Below are 16,402 nucleotides of genomic sequence, written 5' to 3' on the forward strand. Positions count from 1 at the left end.
CAATTTCACTGCCAACCATTAGCAAAGTTGCCCGACAAGGAACGTAACATGTAGGAATTGCAAAAAAAGGGCATTTTGCGAAATGTTTCAACTCTCAAAGCGTGCCCAAAATGTGGATGTGGAATCAAATGAAACTACTGAGGAGGGTTGCAACTTCAACACTTCTGACAGTGAATCAGAGTTTGCAGTCCTTGCTGTCCACGGGGTCTCCCACCCATATATTAAATGGTTTTCAATCACAGCCTCGGTGAAAAAGTTGGAATTAGCCAATGCGGCTACAAGGAATTTACGTTGTATCCAAATCACCCCTCAGTTTAATCAAACTTTTTTTAAAAGCCACGGTGGATACGGGAAGACCAGCTTCTTTTGTGAATAAAAGAACAGCAGATCATATTGTGAAACCAGTACCTTCAGCGTTTAGGTTACACGAAAAAGAGTTTCAGGTAGATACGGCTTATGTTGACTATAACCAGAAACGTATCGACCTGTTTGGGACACTGAATGGGGACGTATCATCTTTGGAATGGAATGTGAAGTTAGCAAAGTTCCTGATTTCGGAGAACCGGACTGGTTGTCTGCTGTGTTTGGATCTGCAATCCCAGTTGGGGGTCCGGATGACACAATTCAGACCGCCTAGCCAACTGGTGCGCGCAATATTACAATCAGAACCGTATGAAACGTCAGAGTTTTGGAGATCGCAGTACAAAAAGAAGTTAAACCATGTTTTTACATGTTTATCGGTAGAACGAACAACCATCAAGTTTCTCCACGTTCAAATTGCCGCTTATCCCAATTCAAGAGAGAGGCAGTCGAGTCCCATATCATATTCAGGAGAAAGTTGGAGAGGAAAATTGGAAACTTATTCAAGAAGGCCACATGGGAAACTCAAGAAGTTTACTTGTGGACACTTCATCTCACCAATTGTTATCTCTGCGAAAAAAGATGGATCGGTTAAGGTGGCGATGGATGCGAAGCCCATGAAAGACCAAATCCACAAAAATCATTTTCAGATGTCAAACTTGTTGAAGTTTTTGGATTCGGCTGCCCAGATCATTACGTCAAGTACGGATGAAAATATTTGGTTCACGTCGTTGGACCTGAAATACGCGTTTGGCCAAATTCCACTGAGCAATGCAGTTAGTAGACTTTGCAATTTCAACCTTGTGTGTGAAGAACAGACAAGCTCTTATCGCTTCAAGACTTGATTTTTTGGACTTACCGATATACGCAAAATTTTGCAAAAGCTATGGATAAAACTCTTCGGGGTTTGTCGGGTGTTTTCTGTTTTATGGACGACATCCTTACTGTATCGAAGGGTTCAGTGGCCGAGCATAATAGACTTGTGGAGAAGGTTTTCTTCGGGGTAGAGGAGGAAGGTTTTGCCCTCAAATTGTCCAGAGGCGAAATCTCTTTAAATCAGATATCTTGGTTAGTATTGGACATCAATTCTCAAGGTTACCGACGAAAGCGTTCAAAAATTGATGCCGTGTTGGCTCTTGAACCACCAAGGACATTAAAGCACATCAGATCACTTATGGGTGTCACCATTCGGACCAACTCCGTCCATCGTTGAAGTCGAGCAACAAGAGCAAGTTCGTCTGGGGAGAGGTGCAGCAATCTGCTTCTCCAGTGTTCTTAAGCTTATCGCTAATATTACTAAAAAGTTTCATTTTGACCAAAATTGTATGGCTAGAATAAATTGTGATGCCAGTCACAATGGGCTGGGAATGGCTTTAGAGCAAAAAATTGAGAGCGAAATTTGGGCTCCGTAGCGTTTGCATCGGGTTTCTAAGCAATCATGAGAAAAAAAACAGCACGAATGAACTGGAAATAATTGCCATCGTTTGGTCTTGTGAGCATTTCCAAAATTTTTTGTTGGGCAATCATTTTGAAGTCCTAATAGACCACAGAGCAATAATATTGGCCTCAAAGACCAATAGGGGCACCAAGACCCACCAATACCGTTCAACCCGTTGGGCAGATTGCTTATTGCCATTCGACATCGACGACTTTTTTCGTAAATCAAGAAGCAAATTGGGAATAGTCGGTTATTTATCTCGTTTTCCTTTTTTTGAAGCGGCTCCTCCAATTAGTTTTGACAAGCAGTATGTGGTTAAACGTCTTAGCCGATTTTTCAATGCGTGTAGTTTTCTGGACCGTTGGGCTCATAATTTCTATTTACAGTCGAATCTACCTCTCAGACACCGAAAAACACTCACAAATCTCCGTCACCTCTATTAATTCATTTTTGTTCCCAGGCGTTTTTCTAGATTCCACCGAGAGCGATAAAAGGTGACCAACCAATCCACGGTCAAACGTTCGTCTGTTAACTGTACTGGTTCAAAATGTAAAACCTCGCTAGGGGGCGTAGATTCAGATGACAAGAGGCCTTATCAATCAGAGCGTAACAAATTTTGCTTACGCTCACTGCAAGAGGGCGACCTAACTTATGCACATCCGTTCAGCTAATCACAGTTCAGTTGTTATAAAATATTCACATATGCCATGTTCTCAGCATGTTTCCTGAAGTGAATACCATTCTGGATTCTCAACTCGTCAATAACAGCAGTTTTCATTTTGTTGACTCTGCTGATTCATTTTCTCTCTTTTTTTTGTTTCTTGTTCTGCTACCTCAATTTTTGGGGACTGGCCTTCATTACTCTGAAATTTTTCAGAGTGTCATCATGAATAGTCTCGCGATGACAATTTTGAACAACTACTCAACCAGTTTGTGTCTCTAAATCGGACCTGGTTTTCGTTGGACCGGTCGAGACAAAGAGTTCGTTCGGGAGCAATTCACTCGAAAAGGAAAACATCGAGCCAAAGAGCAGACGCGCTGAAGGATTAATACGCTCGTATTCTGAAGAACTTTCGCTCGCGGAGGCTGCGGAAGTTTGGTCCAGTGAGTCGCCCAAAATAACAAGTCCCTAGTTTGGATATCCTCCAAACCACCTGCTGTCGTTCCAGATTGGAAATCGTTGTCGGCTCAGGTGGGAATCATTGATGCAGACGTGATTTCAACGCTTACTGATGAAGATCTTAGTTTTCGTTTGATGAAACCAGATCTGGTTAACAATGACTACGATTGTTTCTTTCGAGTCGACGGGTATCTGAAATCATTTTGGTAGTGCTCAGCAGAATTCGATAGTTGTGTTGTGGTGGACAACGGTATTGCTATCCCAAATGTGCTTCAAAAACAAATTCTTGCTCCTCTTCATAGATCACATGCGGGACAACTTGCAATGGTGGACGCGGCTCAATATATCTGGTGGCCCCGGATGCATCGGCGGGACATTATTCAACATTGTGAAGACTGTCCACAGTTTACGATGTTCGATAAGAATCTCAAGGCTAACCTTTCTTATAACTCATCACAATCCTTACCTCAGTTATCAGCTCCGAATGAGGAACTCCAGCTAGATTCCGCTGGCCCTCTTCCGGATTATGCAGGTAACCAAATTAAGATCCTGGTCGCAATCGTCCGAGACTCCAATCGTCCGAGACTCCAATCGTCCGAGACTCGGTTGGGCGCATCTAAATTCAGTTCATATTTTTCAAAACTCAGGATACTCTACAGCAAAATAGTGAGGATATTCGTTTGATCAAAAACTCGATTACGGGGTTTTCGCCGACTTGAGTTACAAGTTGGTCGACCGCCAAAATTGGAATTATCTAATGCAGCTGAGCGTCTATCCTCGCGTGTTAACTTAGATAATCAGCAGTTGGAACGTATTCTATTCACAGCGGAACATAGCGATCCAAGATCAAAGTGATCAAGAAAGGGCAATCCAGTTCATCAGTGTCCCCTTATTTCGGTGCCAAATACCTTCTGCAGCTGAGACCCCATATAATAAGGCCCATGATTATCTGGCTAAGTCGGCTAAACATTGGTTGCCTCTAACGAAGACGCTTACAGACAACGAGGGCATCAAAACTCTCAAAACAATGACGGAGTGCAATCAGGTTCTCGAAGCCACACTTCGCTTTATTATATCGTTAGGCACCCTTCGATCTAGGAGCCAAATGCCCGCGGAGCAGCTACAACCATCATATGCTAACGTAAATTGAATCATTTAGTTATCAATGATCCGGATAAGGTTGAAATATTCCGCAAAAATATTGTTAGGAGACCTGGTCGGGAATGGTTCAAACCTTTCAATTGCAAAACCGTCAGAGTTACTGGGTCTATGTTTACTACTGATAAAAATAAGGTAATAAGAAATCACTATTTTGCGATGCGTCTTAAGTCATCTCCTGCAGGTTTCATAAGCAAACAGGAAAACACCTGTCAACAATGGGCAAAAATGCCCTGCTGTGTCATCCTCGTCGTCCACTTTGCCGGAGGATAACAGACCCCTCAAACCGCCTTTTTTTCTGACACGTATTGGTGCTAAAACAGTCACGGTCCCGTCTACTCCACAGGAGTCGAAATTTCAGATGGCTACCAAAAATGCTCTAGCTATTTGCCCAGTTCACAGCAACACAGACGCTGTAGTTGATCTAACGGCTTCATAATCCACCTCGAGGAATTTGCTATTGGATGCATCGGGAATCAATACTCAGGCACCATCACCTCCGAAGACCCCTTTTTTATTTCGTTTCCAGATCTTATTCCCATCTCATCCAACGACGGCTCGTCTATTCCGAAATCGCAGGAGCGTTCCATTGGTTCGGGATCTGCCGTGCCTTGTCCTCCAACTCTCGTCAATCCACAGGTGTCTCAGATGGTGTTAGAAATCTCTCGTCTGCGTCGAACTCATCGCGAACTTCGTCTCGTCAGAAAAACAGACCTCGTTTTTTGGCAGCCCGGTTCGGCAACCAGTGAATCTCGTCAGTTCCCCGCCCGCTCAGCCTCAGGTCTCAAGTCCCGAAGCTGGATCTTCGGACAAAAGGGTCCGTTTCGCCCAGGCCAGGCAGACGGAAAAACTTCAGGTGGTTTTTCTCAGGGCTAGTTCGTCCAAGGATACCGGAGGCTTTACAAGGAAATTCACCCGTTTCCCAGAGTCATCATCATCCAAGTCGTCTTCAGAAAACCCGTTGAGGAGAAATGAGAACTAACTTAGTCATTAAAAACTGCATTTTGTCATTAAGAACTTGTGTTACCGGAATCTCAGCCAAAACTTTTTGTGTACTTTATTCTTAATTAAATATTTTTTTCTGATCAATAAAATTCATATGTTCCATAAAAATTTCCTATACAGGGGAAAATGTGGTGCAGTCTCAATTCAGTGGACATTATTACGTCATAATTAGTCTAGTCAGTTGTTCCATTTTTGATTGCAAGGTCGTTGACGACATGTCAAACCGCGGTTTAGTTTCTATTGAAATCTCTTCTCACTCTCCTATCAACTTATGTAAGATTTAAATCGTTGTAATTTCTTTGTCATGACATTTATTCTATACAGGTGGGAATCCTTGATGCAGACGTAATTTCAACGCTTACTGAAGATCCTAGTTTTCGTTTGATGAAACCAGCTCTGGTTAACAATGACTACGATTGTTTCAGCCGAGTCGACGGGTATCTGAAATCATTTTGGTAGTGCTCAGCAGAATTCGATAGTTGTGTTGTGGTGGACAACGGTATTGCTATCCCAAATGTGCTTCAAAAACCAATTCTTGCTCCTCTTCATAGATCACATGCGGGACAACTTGCCATGGTGGACACGGCTCAATATATCTGGTGGCCCCGGATGCATCGGCGGGACATTGTTCAACTTTGTGAAGATTGTCCACAGTGTACCATGTTCGATAAGAATCTCAAGGCTAACCTTTCTTATAACTCATCACAATCCTTACCTCAGTTATCAGCTCCGAATGAGGAAATCCAGCTAGATTCCGCTGGCCCTCTTCCGGACTATGCAGGTAACCAAATTAAGATCCTGGTCGCAATCGTCCGAGACTCCAATCGTCCGAGACTCGGTTGGGCGCATCTAAATTCAGTTCAGATTTTTCAAAATTCAGGATACTCTACAGCAAACTAGTGAGGATATTCGTTTGATCAAAAACTCGATTATGGGGTTTTCGCCAACTTGAGTTACAAGTTGGTCGACCGCTAAATTTGGATTTATCTAATGCAGCTGAGCGTCTATCCTCGCGTGTTAACTTAGATAATCAGCAGTTGGAACGTATTCTATTCACAGCGGAACATAGCGATCCAAGATCAAAGTGATCAAGAAAGGGCAATCCAGTTCATCAGTGTCCCCTTATTTCGGTGCCAAATACCTTCTGCAGCTGAGACCCCATATAATAAGGCCCATGATTATCTGGCTAAGTCGGCTAAACATTGGTTGCCTCTAACGAAGACGCTTACAGACAACGAGGGCATCAAAACTCTCAAAACAATGACGGAGTGCAATCAGGTTCTCGAAGCCACACTTCGCTTTATTATATCGTTAGGCACCCTTCGATCTAGGAGCCAAATGCCCGCGGAGCAGCTACAACCATCATATGCTAACGTAAATTGAATCATTTAGTTATCAATGATCCGGATAAGGTTGAAATATTCCGCAAAAATATTGTTAGGAGACCTGGTCGGGAATGGTTCAAACCTTTCAATTGCAAAACCGTCAGAGTTACTGGGTCTATGTTTACTACTGATAAAAATAAGGTAATAAGAAATCACTATTTTGCGATGCGTCTTAAGTCATCTCCTGCAGGTTTCATAAGCAAACAGGAAAACACCTGTCAACAATGGGCAAAAATGCCCTGCTGTGTCATCCTCGTCGTCCACTTTGCCGGAGGATAACAGACCCCTCAAACCGCCTTTTTTTCTGACACGTATTGGTGCTAAAACAGTCACGGTCCCGTCTACTCCACAGGAGTCGAAATTTCAGATGGCTACCAAAGATGCTCTAGCTATTTGCCCAGTTCACAGCAACACAGACGCTGTAGTTGATCTAACGGCTTCATAATCCACCTCGAGGAATTTGCTATTGGATGCATCGGGAATCAATACTCAGGCACCATCACCTCCGAAGACCCCTTTTATATTTCGTTTCCAGATCTTACTCCCATCTCATCCAACGACGGCTCGTCTATTCCGAAATCGCAGGAGCGTTCCATTGGTTCGGGATCTGCCGTGCCTTGTCCTCCAACTCTCGTCAATCCACAGGTGTCTCAGATGGTGTTAGAAATCTCTCGTCTGCGTCGAACTCATCGCGAACTTCGTCTCGTCAGAAAAACAGACCTCGTTTTTTGGCAGCCCGGTTCGGCAACCAGTGAATCTCGTCAGTTCCCCGCCCGGTCAGCCTCAGGTCTCAAGTCCCGAAGCTGGATCTTCGGACAAAAGGGTCCGTTTCGCCCAGGCCAGGCAGACGGAAAAACTTCAGGTGGTTTTTCTCAGGGCTAGTTCGTCCAAGGATACCGGAGGCTTTACAAGGAAATTCACCCGTTTCCCAGAGTCATCATCATCCAAGTCGTCTTCAGAAAACCCGTTGAGGAGAAATGAGAACTAACTTAGTCATTAAAACTTGCATTCTGTCATTAAAAACTTGTGTTACCGGAACCTCAGCCAAAACTTTTTTTGTGCTTTATTCTTAATTAAATATTTTTTTCTGATCAATAAAATTCATATGTTCCATAAAAATTTCCTATACAGGGGAAAATGTGGTGCAGTCTCAATTCAGTGGACATTTTTACGTCATAATTAGTGTAGTCAGTTGTTCCATTTTTGATTGCCAGGTCGTTGACCACATGTCAAACCGCGGTTTAGTTTCTATTGAAATCTCTTCTCACTCTCCTGTCAACTTATGTAAGATTTAAATCGATGTAATTTCTTTGTCATGACATTTATTCTATACAGGTGGGAATCCTTGATGCAGACGTGATTTCAATTTTGATGCCAAACCCGCCCCATCCCACGCGTAAATCTTAGATCTGCCCATATCTCATCACATCATTGACGCCAATCTCGGTTTGATAACAAAGTACAAAATTGTGCTCGCTCGCGTCTGGTTTCCAGACATCGTTTACAAGAGTCAGACATTTTTGAAGCTAGAATTCAAAGAAAATATTGACTAGAAAAAATTCCATTGCCGCCGGATTCCAGATAGCCGCCTTTAGTGTTGAAGAATGTGTGCTTCGGTTCCAATTCAACGACCATATGTGGAATCCAGTTCAAGTTTTGCGCAAAGGAGAGACCAAGTCTGTGGAACCAAAACCAGTACAAAATTTACCGAAGGTGGCGACGTAATGATATATTTTGCTTTTAGACTGAAAATATGTTGTAAATTATGTTGCAGTTATGATTGATTTACGTGTGATTATTATAAATTTCTCGTGTTTTTCAGATTTTCAATTTCTGTTCTTCAGCTCATCTTCTGTTCTCAACTATCAACTAACACAACATATATACAAGTTCACGTGTAGTTTTTGAGTTTTCGGATAAGTTACACCGTCTGCTCGTCACGCTATCTTATTTTCGGCCGGATAGATTCGTGCAACTTCTTAGTCTAATACCGATCCTAATCTTACTCTCATATCTACTAGTCTCAGGTTGTTTAACTAGTCTCTGCTAAGCTCAATAGATCTAGAGTATACTGGCTTATTGCAACTGCTGAAGTTCTCTTGGAGAGGCAACTAAGTTCTAAGTTAAATTCAAATCTCTCTGGTGCTGAAATTACAAATAATTTCAGCACTTACAAATAAGTGGGTTGTTAGTTAGATGAATTATGATTGGTTAATATTAAATATTTGACAGTAGTAAAATATCCAATTTGTCCAATTATAAAATGTAGTTTAGATCAGGTTCCACCCATCCGGGGTTTACAGAGTTTTTTAGAACTATCTTTCTGCAATTTGAAGGATGGATGATAAACGTTGGTATTTGGCGAACATCTTTTTCTTGTCCGGTTCCTCTTGGAGAAGAACGTTCCAGGACGCTGGAATTATGGTAGGAAATTGTTACGTCGTCATTCGACAACGACTGTGATCCCCAATGAAATCAATCCGATTTCAAAATGGTTTGCTATGACAGGTTTTTCTGTATTATGTAGAGAACTTGTTTTGTGTGCAACCTCGTCTGGGAATGGCGTGAAGATCGTGTGTGGAAGGGTTGCCTTGTAACTCGGATCTGTACGTATACTTGAACATCGAGGTGGTCATTGGTCTAGTTCAATGAAGTCCTTTTCTGCGAAGTCAAGTCGTACTCTAAATCCTTTGAGTTGTGATTGTGGACGGCATGTCGGTTGTGCTTAACCATTCTTTTGTTCGAGTGTGATGGGATCATCTAGTCTTTGGATGTTCGTCTTTGTTGTTGTGTATTGATCTATATACTGCAAAGTATGATTTACATTTTATAAAATTCTGTTAATTCAATTTTTTAATCATGATTTTAGTTAGTCGTTTTCACAAAAGGGTTTTGTTTTAGTTTGGTTATTTTGAAAAGTTACTCACCCTTGAGTACCTCTTATTAAAAATCGGAGTGTGGTCACAAAGCGTGGACGTAGCGCGGTGGGTTAGGCTGGATAAATTCATGCGGGAAAAGGAAGGGTCTGGATTCTTCTGCATTGAAGGTCTTTGTGATGGGACAGAATATATACATTTGGGTAACTGGATCATAGTTGCGGAGGATGCCGTGGAGGTTAGTATCTTTGATGCAATATGTGAAATTCAGGAAAAATGGTGTTGTGTACTTTGAGTTAAGAAACTGAAAATGATGGTGAGGTTGTCTTGATGGGGTGTGCAAATCAAAATGATTTTGTATAAAACGATAGTATGTATATGTGTGGGTTTGTTTAGTGCGTAACATAATATCGTGGGAACAGTGCAAATCGCGTTCTTGTGGTGAAAGAAAGTGAAAAGTTAATAAAAATAACTGAAATTTGTCATAGAAGCTTTCGTATGCTTGAATATCAGCTAGTGATTCTGAAATAATGTGATCGTTTTTTCTATCAAAAATATTAAGTGTGAACACGTATGATGTTTTGATGAAAATTTTTTCTGTCAGTTGCGGGTTTGCAAAGCGGTCTTCATCTAAAAATTGGTCTTGATTAGGGCGGATGATATTATGATCGTAATATTCTATTGCAAATTCGTTAGCTCGAGATGCAGTGAAAGTTTTTAGTAACTTTTTATATCCAACGTAAGTAAATTGTCGAGGTGTTAGTGTTGTGGTGAGTCTATATAACATGTTTTTGTTCTTTTCTATGCTGTCATGAGTATTAGTTAGTGGTACGCAAAGGGGGTTAGTAAAATTATAATAAGCTGTCCGATGAAGTGTTGGCATTAAAACATGTTCATCTACAAAATTGCGTGTGTCATTAGTATCGTTAGGTGTGTTTAATGTATATTGCGCAAATGAGGGTAAGGTGATTGCAAGAAAATTTTTTGTGTTTGTATGTTGCGGGTGATTAATATATTCGCGGGCTGTTCCGGGTTTGGTCGGGAATGGGTGATTTGGGAATTTTCGTTTAAAAGTGCGATAAGCTCGTTGAGTACTACTAGGTGTTTCGGTGGATGTGGATGATTGTGTTAATGATGGAGTGTAAGCTGAGGAGGGTGTAGGAGTAGGTGGATTTGAGGATTTTATTGTGGATGATAGTTGATGTATTGTGAGGGTGTTAGGGTGTTTTAACTGTTGTTGTAAGGTAATAAAATTATCGAGCTCCTGGGAAATTTGGGGAGTATCTGGGGAGTTATTATATGATCTGTCGGAATGAAGTGGAGAATAGGTTGGGGTCGCTTGGGCAGCATAAGAAGGAGTGGAAATGGATGGGAGTGGATGATTTGATGGGATTGGTTGAAAAGGGGGTTTTGAAAAAACTGAGGAGTTGGTCTGAGTATAATTTGAGGGAGATGGTTCGGAGTCTGCAAATTCGTCAGGGGTTTCTACATTAGGGTTATTAAATTGTGAGATAGAGTATAGAACTGAAATATCCGAGTTAGTATCAGAATTCGTGCTTGATGATATATTAATAATCGGAAAATCGGGTGGTGGGAAAACAAAAAGTGGGATTATTGGGATTTGAGTTTGGAGGTTGGCTGGGTGGGAATTTGAGCGATGGAGGGATCCAAGTTGTCGGCTCATCGTGGGCTATGAAAATGATTATGTTGAGACTGAAAAGTAGTGGTGTGGGGTTGTTCTATACATTGTTCGTATGTATTATCATTTTGTGAAAGATGTGTCATTATATATTGGATGGGGCTTTGTGTTATATTTGGTCTAGAATTTGGATTATTTGTGATTGCTAGGTTTCAGAAATTACGGGGAACTAAAGATATTGAATGATGTTGTGGTAGGGGTGGCAACTGTGGTGCGGTAGGTGTTATCTCTATATTATTGTGTTCTTCGTCGTAAGTGTTTTGTCTTGTGGATATTTTCGTGTTATATTCTTTTATTTGTGCATCTAGAAGTATTTTGTTTATTGATGATGAAAAAATTCCAAAAAATCCAGCAAATAGTATACGTGCTACCCTTGCTTGTCTGTTTACATGTGTGTGTACAGCGCATGTGTTATAGATTCCTTTTAAGAGTGAGAAAAGAAATCCTATAAAATTAAACATGGCGTAAAAGATAGTTATTATTTCTAAGATGTAATAGGGCCATCCTAGAAAAGCTAGAATTTCGTCTTTAGGGTGACAAAACTGAAAATATTTATAAATGAATTATCTTGTGGTCTGTATTTTTCACCGTTTCAGTATCTATAGTCTTTAATGTCTTTAAAATATCCGCTATGATCTTGTGTATAAATATCTGCAAATCCTGCGGTTTCGGCAAGTTTTCTTAAATTCTGGTCAATTGATTGTCTCTGTTTTGTGTCCATTTGTGTTAGTAATTCCTGAAACTGTTGTGTTCTAATGTGATGTTGGTTTTCTGATTTGGAATATATTCCAATTGATTGTAAATCAATATTTCGATTACGAGGAATAGCTCTGATGCTTCCGGGTGAAAATTTTTTGAGTGATTGCATTAACGTAGGGTATGGTGTAAGGAGCTGGTATTTTTTTTTATCAGGATTCAATTGTACTACATTGTGGCTATTTTTTGATCCACATGGGACTGCGGTATCCCAAAATAATGTTCGTCTTGAAAATGTGTCGACAAAATGTACTTTATGTTTATAGAATATAGGGATTCTTTTATAACAACGTTTGTCTTCAAAAACAAATAGTGGTGATACTTTTTTAGTACAAGTATAAAACCATAAAAAATTTCCTTCGTAGTCTAGAAAATTTGATCTGTTTCCTGATAATAAGTATCCTGCGTATGGTATTTTTAGTACTGCTAGTGCGAGTGATTGTAGGATTTGTGTTCTTTTCAATTCGCATAGTTGGTGAAGTGTTTCTAATTCGGAGAGTGACATGTCTTGGAAAATTCGACTAATTGTGTAGTCTAACTTCATATCAAAGTGGATATCGTAATGAATATTACCGAAATAGGTGCTATTCTTAGTGATAGTTCTTGTAAACGTGTACTTTTACTGTCATGTGGTTTTAGTTTTTCACCAGGTTGACCTGTGCTTTTTTGAAAGTTAACTGGGAGGTATGATGTTCCTTCATTTATAGGGTGACTTGTGGCATAAAGGTCAAATTTTGTTTTTCCAGTGGTCATGTCGAAACCTTTTTCGTATTCGACAAGTATTTCAGAGTATTGTGTCATATAAAGTGGATTTCTGTATTTGCATGCAATATCTGTTTCTTGATATATTTGGAAACGTGTTATTTTATTTTCTATATCATGAATATTTCTAAACTCATTACTTTGTTTTCGGGATGGATTTACTTGTTCGTATGGAATTGATTCTATAAACTATTTTTCATGAAATTTTATCATTCGAGCGTGTATTTTTGCTACTTGGAATGTTGTGCATGTATCTTCGGGAAACCAAACAATTGTTGCTTGGGTCCTTGTTGTAGGGTCACAATAACCTTGATCATTTTGCAAAGTAATCTAATTCCTTGATAGATTATTGTGTTATCAGATAAATCTCGTGTGAGTTGTACTTTTTCGAGTTGTATTTTCCAATCTAAAAACATTATTTCTTGATGTCCTTTATTTTTTGTGTCTTCTTTGCAGTTTGAGGTGTCATTTAGTCCAATATGTGGTATCCAGTGTTTATTGTGTATGTCATAAGTTAATATTCCGTGTGCGCCGTCTATGGGTATTTTTCGTCTAGTTTTATATGTCCTTGATATCGTTCAAGTTTTGCTTGGTGTACAGAATCGGCAAAGACTTAGAAATTTACTATTTTCCCGTCTGTGTTTCTATTTCTCGTGATGTTTAATCTGAGTAGTTCGTTTTTACAATTATCGGGATTTAGATGTAAACGTCGTTCTATATTACTTTGATAGAATGATTCGTGATCAAGTCGGTTCTTATTTCCATTGGAAACTTGTGAAGAGTGTACTTTCTTTTGTGAACAGCTTTATGCTCGGGCTTTTGAATACAATGTTGCTATTACATTTGTAGTTTCTATAGCTTGTGGTTCTGTTTCGCATTGTGATACTTGATTTATTGCATATTTGTGTAGTGTTTATTGTTCATTTTCTTCGCAATCGTAGTGTGTTACTTATAAATTCTGGGGTCCTGTGCGAGGAGAAGGACTTGTGTTTTGGTCGGAAAATATTAGAAAAAAGATGCGTTGAAAAGTTAATATTTTTAGAATATACATGTGTATGATAATCCTGAGTATGGGTTATAAAATGTGATGTAACCAATGGTGTTTTTTGTATATCTATCGTTTTTATATATTACTTCAGTTGTTATAAATGGTGGTGGTAGCAATTGAGCTGTTATATTTGGTGGATTTAATGGATAGGGATGTTAAACAATATTGTTAAGTTTGATCGTGATTTCGAATTTCAATTGGAGACTATTTTGTTGAAGTATTTGAATATTGTGTTCACGAATATCTTCGTGGATATCTTTTCTATATTGTAGTCTGTTAAGTGCCCAACTGTGGAGTCGGTTACTATCTTGATGTTGTCCAAATAATGGTGGGGGTGCTACGAATGTATTCCAGTCAAGTCCTAAAGGGATATTTGTTGATGATTGTTCTCGATATCCAGCGTCGAGGTAATTTGGGAAATTTAAAGGGAAAAGCGTCGGTGAAATTTGACTTAATGATGGTGTTGACGGTAGTGATATTGTTTCTGATAGTGATCATTATTTCTGGATCATTCACTAAGTTTGGTTCACCTTGTGTATATGAGTGTGTTGCCCAATATGGTAGTTGTGCTGTGGGATTGGGGGGGGGTTAAAGAGATTTTCACGTATTTGTTCCGATGTTGGTGTTGAACCTAAGTAATCTGAGATTATATTTGAGGTGCTCTGTTGTGAAAATAGTGTGGGAGTTTCTGGCAATGTACTACTTGAAATTTCTGGAGTAGTTGGTGTTGGTGATTGGGGTATATCAAAATGAACTCTGGGGGTTTGAAAACTTCTCTTTCGTATGGATGTATAATTTGTCTATTTATGCCACTATTTATTTTGGTTTTGACTAATGTTTCTTTTTCTGCTTAATTCTTGTGGTAATGTGGGGTACAAGTTATATGTTGGTTCACTTAGAGGTGCCTGTCGCTGAACTGGTTCTAATGGTTCGAATAAGCGAGCGTGTCGTTCTTTAAAAGTGTATGGATTATCTTGAAAAGAAACTCGTGTGGATGTTTGAGGGTTTTGGGTAGTTATGGGTATTGCTTGGTTTTCTTGGGATGATGTCGGTGAAGACTGATTTTGTGATTGTTGGTTAGCAATTTTTGAAGCGTGTTCGATTGATTTTTTCTAGTGGGAAGATTTATGTTTATTGTAGTATTCTTCGATGAAAAGAATTAAAAGGATTGCTGCTAAGGTGCATGTGACTATTGCATTGTTTACACATTTGCACATTGTCAGTATTAGGGATGATAAAAATATGATGAAATATACAAATAGTAAAAAAATATCTGTTCTACTAAAAAATGTTCGTATCATTTAAATAGACTTTGAATTATCGTACCTGTGAATATGATCAATGATTAGGGAAAGTTGGATATATATTTCAAATAGGGAGTAAACAATTTTAAAAATGTTGCAAAAGATTATTAAAATGATTATAAAAGCTTCAAAAGTATCAAATAGAAATATGAACAAAAGTTTGAATAGTATGAAAAAGTTTATTAAAAAATTTAAAATTGTATTTTTGAAGATATTGACTGATTGAGAGAAGAGCATTTAAGAAAAGATTTCTTCGTCTTTTTTGTTGTTTAGAAAGAAGTGTGATTTATCGGGAGCTGCCTTTAGACTTACGTTCTGAAGTATTTTATGATACTGTGCTAAAACTGTAAACATTTCTTCTTTAGTTTATGATTGCATAAAAACATCATCTAAGTATGTGATTGCATTTTTTTTGAGTATTAGTGGTCTAAAATTTTTACTCATAAAAGCTGAAAAATTTGCTGGTCCTATGGATATTCCATAGAATAAGCGATTGAATTCATATTGTTGATTTCCAATAACAAATTGTGTTAAACGTCGTGATTGTTCATCTAGTGGCATTTAATTATAAGCACTTTTCATATCTGCGGTTGTGAAATATTTACAATTTATCTTTGTTAAGATAACTTGTATGGGTTCAATAGGTGAATTGAGGTATCTGGCGTCTAAAACTTTTTTAGTGATTCACCTTTTGCAAGAATGATAACAGGGTTGATAAAAGTGTTACCTTTTGATTTTTCTTCCTTATTTACTGGTGAGATAATTTCGTATTATTCTAAAATGTCAAGTAATCTGTTTACCTTGTCGTGTAAGTGAATCGGTACTTTACTTGCTCTTTGTTTTTTGAAAACTGCGTCAGGTTTTAATGGGAGGTGTAGTGATGAACTAATTTTTCCAACATCAAATTTTGATGTTGCGTAGACTGTTGAATATTTCAACAGTTGTTTTGCTAATTTACCAAATTCAATTTGTGTAATTTGTGAATGTTCAAAATTAAACATTCTTAAAAACTTTTCTTGTTCTTTCGTGTAATTTGTTATATTGAAAGTTCGTTTAAAATATGGTGTTTTTGTGAAGTAATCTGTGTTTATTTTTTCATTACTTATGATATTACTTATGGAGAATTCTTCGTCAAGAATTGTTGATTGGCAAATATCTAATGATTGGAGTATATTATTAACGCGGTAGGCTACTTCATTTATAGGTGAAATTGTAGCATTTGTTTCACAATATCCTAAAAGTCCTAAGGGTAATGTTACTTGATATGGTGTATTATTATACACGTGTAATGAAGTGATGTCGGAATTCGTGTTTTTCGAATATTTTATAGATGAGATCGTAATTTTGAAAAACTTGTTGACAGGTTTAAATTCGAAGTCTGACATGAAAATTTGTTGTTTATTTTGACTTTTGTTATACTGGTGAACTTGTTTTATTGAAAAAATTATATATATTTCTTGATAGTGGTTTCAGGTGTTTCCGTTGTTGATT

The sequence above is a fragment of the Symsagittifera roscoffensis genome, chromosome 2, assembly GCF_963678635.1.
Source record: "Symsagittifera roscoffensis chromosome 2, txSymRosc1.1, whole genome shotgun sequence".
NCBI classification, from domain to species: domain Eukaryota; kingdom Metazoa; phylum Xenacoelomorpha; order Acoela; family Convolutidae; genus Symsagittifera; species Symsagittifera roscoffensis.